Genomic DNA, 12,537 nt, shown 5'->3' on the forward strand with positions numbered 1-12,537 from the left:
CGTCTGCTGCCATTCCACAATCATCTGATAACATGGAAGTAGCTATGTCACTTGACTGATAATCTAAACACCTCGGACAGATGATCCAGAGAGTTAGATTACAAATTACATTGACGTGGTTTGAGAAGCAGAATTCACTTCAGAAAATCTAAAAATATAAGGCTGGCTTACATAAAAATGACTAAAAAGTTGTCAAATTATCATGAAAATCCAATTGTCTCATTCGTAATCTTACTTCACGTGACTTCAGTTCCACACTAATGTGGTTGACTCTTAACTGTTCTCAAACTATTTTCGGCATTGACAAACGGACATTAATGTCAGCCTTGCTCGTGATATTCAATTAAATTTCACACATTGCACCAATGACATCTACAATGATAATCCCTGCATCTTGAACCAGAAGCAGTTGTTTATCGTATTCCACATCTTTATGGGAGCTTCATATTAAAGCATTTTCCATTCATTACTTAAAGTGTGAGCCATGAATGAGTCAGTAATACACATTTCTGAATCAGAATGGGTTCGTGCCCCACAGAGATTTGAATACAAACTCTAGTTTGGCACAACCTGAGCAGTACTTAAGGAATGTTTCCCTGCCTCATGTGCTTCCTTTCAGATGAGGAATTAAACAGACTGCCTTTAGGACGTTGCCATTGCAATTAAGACCAGAAAGTAAGAAAATACAGGAGGAGAATTTGACCATTCGGCCCATCGAGGCTGCTCCACCATTTGATCATGGCTGATATGTTTTTCAACCCCACTTTCTTGCCTTCTCCCTATAATATTTGATCCCCTGACTAATGAAGAACTTGCCACATACATAGATCCCTCACTCCACGTACATAGATCCCTCAAAGTTGCCACCCAATTTAACAGGGTTGTTAAGAAGGTGTATGGTGTTTTGGCTTTCATTAACACGGGGATTGAGTTTAAGTGCCATGAGGCTTTGCTGCAGCTGTATAAAACCCTGGTTAGACCACACATGGAATATTGTGTCCAGTTAAGGCCACCTCATGTAGTAAGGATGGGCTTGCTTTAGAGAGGGTGCAGAGGACATTTACCAGGATGCTGCCTGGATTGGAGGGCATGACTTATGAAGAGACATTGAGTGAGCTAGGGCTTATCACACTGGAGAGAGGGCAAAAATGGCTGTCACAAGGAGTCATAATTTTAATGTGATTGGAGGAAGGTACAAGGAAGATGTCAGAGGTATGCTCTTTATCCAGAGAGTGGTGAGCGTGTGAAATGCACTACCAGCAGTAGTAGTAGAGTCAGAGACATTAGAGACATTTAAGTGACTGCTGGACAAGCACATGGATGGGAGTAAATTGTAGGGTGCGTAGGTTAGGTTGATCTTCACTCATAGACTTGGTCTCCATAGCCCTCTGTGGCAATACATTCCACAGATTCACCACCCTCTGACAAAAAAAATTCCTCCTCATCTCAGTTCTAAAGAGTTGGCCTTCACTCTGTCTTTGTGCCCTTTGGTCAAAGTCTCTCCTTCTTGTGGAAACATCTTCTCCACACCTGCTCTCTCCTCCCATTATTCTGTCAGTTTCAATGAGCTGCCCCCTCTACTTTCTAAACTCTATTGAGTACAAAATGCCTGTTGACTCACCTTCATCAATTTTGTTAACATTCTTAAAATCACCAAGCTCATCAAACATGATTTTCCATTCACAAGTCCATGCAGACTTCTTTTAAGATTAGTGGAACTGGTAATTATTTTCACAAATTAACTACGTTCAATAGAAAAAGAGATATCAATGCTCTGCCAATCATTGACAAAAATGAACAATATGAAGTTCATGACCATGATATTAGCTGCATTAATGCATTTCAGGAGTATAGAAAGTTGTAATTATCAAAGAAGTGAAGCAATATTCAGTCTTTTCATGTCACACAGCCATGATAAGAGCCCATGAAGTTGAGAACAAAGTAAGGGCGTTGACAGAGTCATCATCCTCCGCCATTCCCGCCACCTACAAATGGACCCCATCGCCAGAGATATATTTACCCACCCCATTCACTTTCTGTAAAGACCATTCCCTCTGCGAATCTCTCATCCAGTCCACCAGCCAAGCCATGTCTTGGTGCTTGTTGGAAAGTTCTGGCAATGAGGCATTCTGCCAAATGACTTTGACAGTCTGCCCAGGGAACTGCTCAAGAGGATCCGCCCTCTCCTTTTCCTGAAGGGTCTCAAGGACACTACATGCTGTCCACTTCCTGTGGTCAAAGGTGTTTTTCTTCATAAATTTCTCCACGAAGGGCCAATGATACGGGACGGTCCAACTACTTGGAGTGTTTCGCGGCAGCGGGGCCAGGCCCATCCTTCACAACACCGGGGACAGGTAGAACCTCAGTACGTAGTGACACTTGGTGTTTGCATACCGGGGATCTACGCACAGCTTGATGCAGCCACATGCAAATGTGGCCATCAGGGTGAGGGTGGCATTAGGTGTGTTTTCCCCCATTGCCTAGATCTTTATACATGGTGTCCCTTTGGACACGGTCCATCTTTGATCTCCACATAAAGTGGAAGATGGCCCGGGTGAGTGTGGCGGCACAGGTTCTGGGATTAGGCCAGACCTATGCCACATATAACAACAATGACAGTACCTCATACATGGTGACCCAGGTTTTTACCCGCAATGGAGAGAAGTGAGACATATATGATAGTGGTGTGAGACATATATGATAATCGGAGGGATAAATAGGTTGGACAGTGATGGCTAGCATGAGGGGACATAGCTTTAAATTGAGGGGTGATAGATATAGGATAGATGTCAGAAGTAGTTTCTTTACTCAGAGAGTAGTAGAGACATGGAATGTACTGCCTGCAACAACAGTAGCTTCACCAATTTTAAGGGTATTTAAATGGTCATTGGATAGACATATGGACGAGAATGGAATATGTAAATTAGATGGGCTTCAGATTGGTTTCATAGCTCTGTGCAACACTGAGGGCCGAAGGACCTGTACTGTGCTGTGATGTTCTGTGTTCTAAAGTGGAGAAAGGGGGTGGGGGGGGGGAACCTAATTGAAACTTACAGAATACTGAGAGGCCTGGAGAGAGTGGCTGTGGAGAGGATGTTTCCACTAGTAGGAGAGACCAGTGACCGAGGAGGGCTCAGTTTCGGAGTGAAGCGACAATCCCTTAGAACTGAGAAAAGGAGGAAATTCTTCAGCCAGGGAATGGTGAATCTGTGGAACTCATTAGCATAGAAGGCTGAGGAAGCCAAATCATTGAGCGTCTTCAAAAGCAAGACAGATCGATAGATTCATGTTTGATAAGGGGATCAAGGGTTACAAGGTGAAGGTAAAAGAATGGAGTGAGAAACGTGTCAGTCATGACTGAATGGTGAAGCAGAATCAATGGACCAAATGGCCTCACTCTGCTCCTATATCCTCTGATCTTATGGTTTTATGGTGGAATTATTGTATGAAGTACAATTGAGCAAACTGAGCCTGGATTAGCTAAATCTTGTGAAAAATGAAAACTTACTTCTTTTGAGAGTACAAAAGAATTAAGGGATATACAGGATAGATGTAGATGAGATATTTTCCCTGGTTCGAGAGTCTAGAATCAGGAAGCACAATTTAAAAACAGGGTTGCCATTTAGAACCAGAACAATGAGTTTTATTTTTCTCAGAGTGTTGCAATCCTTTAGAAATTTCTACAACAGAGAGCCATGGAGGCTCTGACCTTGAGTGTATTTAATATTGAGATTAATACATTTATGATTCTCAAAGATATACAGGATATGTGGATATTGTGGGTAGAAAAAGGCATTGAAATGTTCAATCAGCCATGATTATATTTAGTGATAGTATTAACTTGATTGTCTATATCTGTATCTATGTTTCTGACATATAACGGTGACTACACTTCATTAGTTGGGAAGTGCATTGGGATATCTTAAGATTGTGCAAGATGCTTTCTAAATGCAGGCCTTCCTTACCATCACTAGGACTGAATGTGTGCAGTTGTTGAGTAATTTATTTTTTTAAAAATGTAGTTTAAAGCTACTTTGTTTGGAATATGCAGTTTAAATTCTGTAGTTGCCATTCTTAGATAGGTTCTTTCTTTCCCCCATGGGTACCATGGAAAGAGCAATCTAATGAAGAAGCAGCTTGAACTAAATTGTCAACAATTGATTCATGCACACTGTTTGTGAGCATGTAAAACTAGCCAACTTAGTGTAACTTATCACTTGACTCAGAATAATGCTTTAGGGAGTTAAACAGAGAAAGGGAAAGAAGTATTCTGCTGTTTGCCCTTAACCTTTTTCAGCCTTCAGGAAATAATTCTGATTCTGCTGCAGAGAAAGAAATTGGTTATTTGGTGGGCAACTGGTAAGAGTTTAGAGTTTATTCTATTCCTAAAGTTCGAAACAATATTGCAGCTGATGGTTAGAATAACAACATAGATAGTAAAAACAAAAATTGAGTACACTAATTAATTTGTTCCTTTGAGTACGTTAAGGATGTTGGGCAGGTGATGTATCATGGTTGCTACATATGGGCATCCCTGGATACCAGTTTAGTCAAGAGAAAACACGTCTGTGACAAGTGTTTGCAACTTGAGCAGCTTCGACTCAGATTTTAAGGGCTAGATGCCACGTTATATTAGGGATAAGGATGCATACGTGAATTCTTTGCGCCGAGAGTCAGTTAAATCTCTTAGAGTTGGATTGTTTGATTTGGACATGAGAATGTGACTGTGCGTGAGGCTAGTCAGGAGACCTATAGAGTGAAAAGCAAGGAGACTCAGCCTTCGCAATTGTTCAACGGGTTTGGGGTTCTGTCAGTGTGCCTAGATGCTCGTGGAAGCTGCTTGTGGGAGGAGGATAATGAACTAAATGACCATGGCAGCTTGGTGCAAGAAACCACTCAAAAGGAGGAAGTAACAAGAAACGTGGTGATCCCTGGGACTGTGTAGTGAGGGGATTGATTCTGTTCTGTACATGAGAGAGTTTGAGCCCAAATAGGTGCATTTCCTTCCCAGTACCACGATTCAGGATACACCTCATGGCTGGAAAGGAATTTGCAGAGTAGAGCTTTCATGAAATTTCAAATTAGGTTAAAAGACAGGTTAAGGGAAATGCAATGTCGGACATTTCAAGGATATCTCAGAATTTACAGTACTGATTCATGCCAATGGGGATGGCATTGACTGGGAATGTTACTGGACTGATAATTCAGAACATTGCGGTATGTCACTTCAGAGAAATCATTGCATGAAACTTAATAGCTGTGATATTAACGAACCCATGTCAAAACAGATACATTTTGAAACAATATGAATAATTATTATGAAAGTACACATTTTTGCATTCAATTCTTGTGCTGTGATGGATTTGAAGGAGAGGTAATTCAGGTGTTGGACAGTGAAAATCTATGACAGCTCCTCGCAGACAGTAACCCCTTATACTCTCAGTAGATCTGACAACACTCATTCAGTAATATCAACAACAGCCTCTTCCTCTTTGGTCATCCCTCAGGATCAAGGAGGTTTCCTTCCACGCAGTTTCAATGGTTTCTGAGTTGACCAGCAATGCATACTCTCTCACACAGTAGTTGTTACGTGGTGGGTCGGGTCGGTAAGTTGATTGGGGGCTTGTACGTTCTGCCTCCTCGGGCTCACCTCTGCAAGTTCCAGATGAAGAATCTTAATTTTCTTCGCCGTTTTCCCCCATGAATCTTTTCCATTTCGTCCAGTCACAAGCCATGAGATATGCCATGATGGTCTGGGATGCTGACTTCTTCAGGGATACTTTGAAGCCATCTCTAGACCATTTCCATTCTCCTCCTGGCAGTCTCCAGCCACAGCCAGGTAGTGGGTAGCGGAGAGAATCTGGTGTCTTGTACACAACATCTCCCACCCCGCAGAGGTGGTTTGGAGCGATTCGCCTCTCAATGTTATTTGCGTGTGGGGTGGGGGAAGGGCATTTTTTAATAAACTGTCTACTTTGCCATCTTGCAAATGAGTTGCAGATAGTACTTTGGTGGTTTTGAAATGCCTGCTGTATGTTAAACCAGCCTCTGAGGCATCTGGAAATTCCAGGATGACTACAAATGTGCTAACACAGCCAAAGAAAATCCTTTTGAGTGGAGTTTTCACACGGATTTAAATATGTGATTTACAACATAATATATGAACTACAAATTGATCTATGAACTTCTTTTCGTCTCCCAAGGTAACAATAAGAATCAACACAAAACACGATATCTTAAAGCTCTGCTGCTTTACTTTATGACAAAATGAGAACAATGAGGGAAGCACAAGAGCATTTTTTCTCAAATGATTAATTAGGACTGTGTCCCCTGGTTTAAGTACAGCATGTTTTCTGACTGGGCATATATGTCAGGCACCTTCAACAAATTGTGTTGGGTCATCAATCATTGGCTAGCAGAACATGTTAGCATGAAGTCTAAATTAAATGGCAGGGTTCATTAGTGACTCAAGTGACAGGGTAAGTGATATATCCCTTGTGCTCCTCTGCATTTGATTCCAATGCAATAACGTCTATAGGCAATTTGGAAGGCAGATAAGGAAATAAATAACTTGCATTTACATGGCACCTTTGCCAAACATGTAAGAGGCCAAAGCACTTACATGCAGTGAATTACTTTTGAAGTGCAGGAAATACTGTAAGCAGCTGTGAGATGTCCAGATAACAGTTGATAAATTGGGCGACACAATTCATCTTTTTTGAACATCAATGGGCCTTCACATTTCCCAGTGTGAACTGCAGGAAGTCTGCTCCATTGAAAGATAAGAAGCGATTGGTAAGCTGAGCCCAGGCCTGAAACAGGTTGTTATCCCTGTTTATACAAATAAGAGGTCCACCTTTTGTTGGGAATTTATTTCTGACAGTTTACTCTGAGGCAGCTCATTCCAATATCACAATCAAAAAAGCCAGACCAAAGGATGTTCATGATAAGTACGTCACTATTATTTCTCTGAATGCGAAGCCCCACATTTGAACCCCCATACAGTAGAACATCCCATATATAATCATTAATAATAATATGCTCAGATTTACATACATAATGATATCTCAGCAATAGATTGTTGGAAAAGGTATAATACCTCTACACTTACACAAATAATGATGACCCAGCAATGCATAGAGGGGAAAATGATTATGACCCCGATTTACACAGATAATGTTAACTCAGCAATAAATAGTCGGGAAAACAATTAAGCAGGATTTGGTGATGAAAGGGAATTCCAGTGACAGCCAAGTGATTCCATGTGCTTGAGTGAAGTGCCTGAAAGAAAAGGGATGATAATAAATTAGAGAGGGCCAAGGACTATAAATTTTAGTTGTGTCAGTCTGCATCGGCTTTCAATGTTCAAAGATAAATCTTCCTCCAGAAAATATTGCACCAGTACAGCAGACTGCCATCTCTTTACCAGTGAATGCTGAGGACTGAATTTTCATCAAGCTCTCCTGGTTTCTAGCAAGAACAAACAGCATCACATATTAAAGCAGAGACACTGCAGGTCTTTGGGCTATTATGATCGACTGAATTATGATCAATCACTTGGATGAGTCAATGAGGGTTTTCCGATCTGGGTCTTCTCCTCTACCAGGAGCTCACACGGTTTTGGATGGGGTGGAGAATGGACCATTACTTTGACAGAAGGCAGCATAACTGTGTCAGATAAACTGAATGGACCTGAGGTTCTTTATCTGTCTGGTATTTATTCCAATCAAGTTTTGGAGTATACATCCATAGGTTCCTGAAGGTTACAGGACATGTGGATAAATTGGTAAAAGAAGCATATAAAATGCTTTCCTCTGTCGGATGAGGGAGAGAATATGAGATGAAGGGAGGTAATGCTGGGACTCTGCAAATGCCAATTCAGCCAGAGCTAGAGTTTTGTGTTAACATTTGGTCACTACATTGCGAGAAGAATATAATTTTCCTGGAGAAAGGGAACAGATAAAATTTATAAAAATGAGAAAATTTTCCTCTTTTCTCTTCTTTTTCTTTCTTTTCATCCTCTTCTCTCTTCCCGGCCTCTGACCTCCGAGCACCTGACCCCCTGGCCTCTGACCTCCAGCTTCTGATTTCCCAGCCTCTGACCTCCAGGCCCAAAATTGGAGGTATAGTGGACAATGAAGAAGGTTACCTCAGATTACAACAGTATCTTGATCAGATGGGCTAATGAGTGGCAGATGCAAATGTGTTGCTGGTCAAAGCACAGCAGGCCAGGCAGCATCTCAGGAATAGAGAATTCGACGTTTCGAGCATAAGCCCTTCATCAGGAATAAGAGTGGCAGATGGAGTTTAATTTAGATAAATGTGAGGTGCTGCATTTTGGGAAAGGAAATTTTAGCAGGACTTATACACTTATTGTAAAGGTCCTAGGGAGTGTTGCTATACAAGGAAACCTTGGAGTGCAGGTTCAAAATTCCTTGAAAGTGGAGTCGCAGGTAGATAGGATAGTGAAGAAGGCATTTGGTATGCTTTACTTTATTGGTCAGAGTACTGAGTACAGGAGTTGGGAGGTCATGTTGCAGCTGTACAAGATATTGGTTAGGCCACTGTTGGAATGTTGCGTGCAATTCTGGTCTCCTCCCTATCGGAAGGGTCTGTTTCCATGCAGAACATCTCTATGACTCTATGACTCTGACCTCCTGGCCCCGACCTTGTGGCTGCTGAAACCTTGGCCTCCAATTAGATTCCCTGAGAACTCCTGGCCTTGGAACTCCCAGACCCAGCACAGGCCAAGCATGATTGTCTCTTGGCCTGGCGGGGCAATCTTCCAGCAACCCAGTATGGTGGTCTTTGGGTGGCACACGGCAGTCTCAAGGCCAGGCATAGCTTCAGCGTGAACTTCTGGCTTCTAGGCAATAACAGAGTGGTTGCCAGGCCTTATGAAGCCTGAGGTGAAGCCAGATGCAGTCTGGAGTCAAGACTTGGTGCGGACTGGAGGCTAGGATCCAGCATGGACCATCACTTCACAGTTACTTGACAATCCAAACAAATTAGTTCCAAATCAAATCCGTAGATTACTCTTAGCTGCTTCTTCTCAGTTCTGGTCCTCTGCACATCAAAGTCTTTTCTGGAATCCTCTCAATTGATCTTCAAATTTTTCAGTTTTCTTTAATGATCTGCAAAGCTCCAACCAAGTATTGTCAGTCTGGAAGTTTCATAAACTGAACTCTTTCACTCAGCTAACTAATTTCCTTAACTGCAAATGTGTTGCTGGTCAAAGCACAGCAGGCCAGGCAGCATCTCAGGAATAGAGAATTCAACGTTTCGAGCATAAGCCCTTCAGGAATTCCTGATGAAGGGCTTATGCTCGAAACGTCGAATTCTCTATTCCTGAGATGCTGCCTGGCCTGCTGTGCTTTGACCAGCAACACATTTGCAGCTGTGATCTCCAGCATCTGCAGACCTAATTTTTTACTCAAAGATAATTTCCTTAACTGCTCTAAATGATGTCCTTTTATTTCCTGGGAGATATTGGACATGAATCTGAGTTCAGTCAGGCCTCCTTTGAACTGCCAAAAAAAGCTTTGTAATCTCTGGATTTTTCAAAACTAAAATCAATCCTTGATTATTCTGAACCCAAAAGCATCTGATGCCTTTCAATATTTTTTCTCTCTTGTCTTAACTTCTCCCGTATAAACAAGCACCCATGGACATTCCCGAGCTCTGTGCAAACACTTGCTCTCTGACACATACTAGTTTAAAATTATGATTCCAGAAAGACTGTTCTAGCTAATGTTTAAACCCCACCACAAAAGGTTTCATGTGGAGGTGCTGGTGGTGGTCTGTTTACATGATCAACGTCAGAAATTGCACAACACCAGGTTATAGTCCAATAGTTTTATTTGAAATCATAAGCTTTTGGTTATTCACATTTCACATGACGAAGGAGCAGCTCTCTAAAAGCTTGTGATTTCAAGTAAAACTATTGGACTGTAACCTGGTATCGTGTGGCTTCTGTTTTTGTTCACATAAACAGACTAACACCCATATGCCACTAGTTTGAAATACAAACTTTGAAAAAAAGGTATCAGTATATATCTATAAACCAAACGTATTTCATCAGAGATGTCCTCTTCATGGCTTTTGTGGTCAATCAACCATGGGTACAAAATTGTACATTCTAAATTGATCCTCAGCTGGAGAAATCGGACCTGACAGAAAATTGTTCAAATTAAATTGAACAGCAGTTATCAGCTACAGAGAACAGTGGAAAATAAGATCAAAGATGTCACAAAGGTTCAGGGGAAGCAGTTACAACAAGCCCAAGGGTAGTGTATTGGAGAGACTTTCTGGGATCTTGACTTCCAAACAGTGCCTAAGGATATGCAGTTCACACCTTTTCAGCACGGCAACAGTGAAGGGTTTTGGCACACTCCCAATGGATACTTTGAACCCCCTCAACACCCCATTAGCCAAGGGTCATAGAACATTCTGAAAGGTTAGAGGCAAGAGAGAAAAGGGATACACGCCTGGAAGCCATCGGCTCAGTGAATACTTGTAACAAGAACACTCATGGCAGAAGACTATGTGACAAACCAAGGAGACCCAGGAGAAGTTCCAACCTGACCTGTGAGACCCATCTTCATGGAAGAAAGCCAACTGTACTTTGGAGAGGAAGAAGATTCCAATGGTCTGGCTCAAACACATGGATTGTTGTGGGTAATAGTCTTTTTCAGACATTTAGAGCTAGTTAGACAGTAAATCCAGTGGGAAATGTTCCTATGGTGTCTTTAATAAGGAAACTTTTGTTGATAAAATAGAGTTGAATCACAAATTGAATTCTGTATCTCTTTGGAAAAAGTGAGGACAGCAGATGCTGGGGATCAGAATCAAGAGTGTGATGCTGGAAAAGCACAGCAGGTCAGGCAGTATCTGAGGAGTAGGAGAATTGATATTTTGGGCATAAGCCCTTCATCAGGAATGACTGCATTCTTTTGTCCACCTCACTAACAAGAGCATTTGGGTAGAAGGCTTTTAATAACATAAACTGGTCAAAGTTTTCAAAGCACAGGTAATATTTTGTTACCTGCAGACCTCCCACTCTGCACCCTTGGTAAATCTAAATAGTTTTCACCATCTGTATGGGTTGTCCTGATACCATGGATGCAACCCTATGCTGTTGATTAATCATGGATTTTACCTACCAAAAATGGTGTCTGTCCTGCACGGTTGAGGCTACTCTGTTGGACTAGGTTTGCCTTACGCTAAGTCTGCTGGAACTCAGACTCTCTCTTATCTAACAGTGACTATTGCTGAACTCTCAGAAGTTCAAACAAAATACTTTATTTACATATTACAGTTGCAGAATGCCAATTTTTATACGATAGCTCTCTGGTGCAGTTCTATAACTGTTCTCGGAATCTCAATAGCATGAGACTGTCAAATAGCACAGCAGTGTCACCATATGATTAACATATACTGTACATTCTTATTATACAACTGTGAGCTCAAACAATCCATTGCTGTTTGTATCCTAATTTCCATAATGGCCTCGTCGCTCATTATCCCCTATGCTTGTTATTCCACAGTGACTCCAAGCCTGTCATTATAAATTCCTATTATTGTGTTTAAATACCTCTACTGTTTTGTTTCTGATTTCCCCCATCTCTGCCAGTGTCATAGACCCCTAAATGTAACACTCCCCTTTACAACTGGCAGGAATACGGGCCCATTGTTCATCCACATATCAGTTTACCCTTGCCACATAACACATGGCTAGTCAATGACTCACAAGACAAATCTTGTTTTGCTGAGCAGTTCTTTCAATCCTACCCCTTGCTTTATCCTTTAACCTGTTGTTATGGAGTTGAATAATATATACTAACACTATTTAATCCTAAACAATGAGCCCACTCTCATGATACATATTCATAAGTCTCCATTAAAAAAACAGTTGAAGCAATTAATGGGCACTTATTGAAATCTAGACTCCCCATGTTTGAAATGTTTTGATGTTAGATTGATTAAGTCGTCAATGACATGTCATTAACTGTAGCCTTCCAAGTGAAGTGGTGTGCTTCACACACAGCATCCTTGCCCCTTTTCTTCCTTGCATTAGGATGGTTCATTTGCAAGATAAACAAATTAATAGTCTTGCCTCAGACCTACTTCACTTTGCATTATCACATCAGGAATAGTGTTAGAAATGCTCACAGAAGTAAAGGATAACAAACAATGAATTCTAAATGTAAAATCTTTTTGTGGCTCCTCAATAGATGTGCAAATTATCTAATCAAGCAATCACACAGCACCAGGTTATAGTCCAACAGGTTTATTTGGAAGTACAAGCTTTCAGAACGCTGCTCCTTCATCAGGTAGCTGTGGAGCAGGATCATAGGACACTGAATTTATAGCAAAAGATCTGTGTCATACAACTGAAATATATTGTACAAACCTCATAGCAATCTAGATTTGTTCAATATATTGTTTCAGTTGCATGACACTGTAATCGTTTGCTGTGTCTTATGAACCTGCTCCAGAGCGACCGGATGAAGGAGCAGTGCTCCAAAAGCTAATGAC

Source organism: Hemiscyllium ocellatum, chromosome 12, assembly GCF_020745735.1.
Source record: "Hemiscyllium ocellatum isolate sHemOce1 chromosome 12, sHemOce1.pat.X.cur, whole genome shotgun sequence".
Classification (NCBI taxonomy): Eukaryota; Metazoa; Chordata; class Chondrichthyes; order Orectolobiformes; family Hemiscylliidae; genus Hemiscyllium; species Hemiscyllium ocellatum.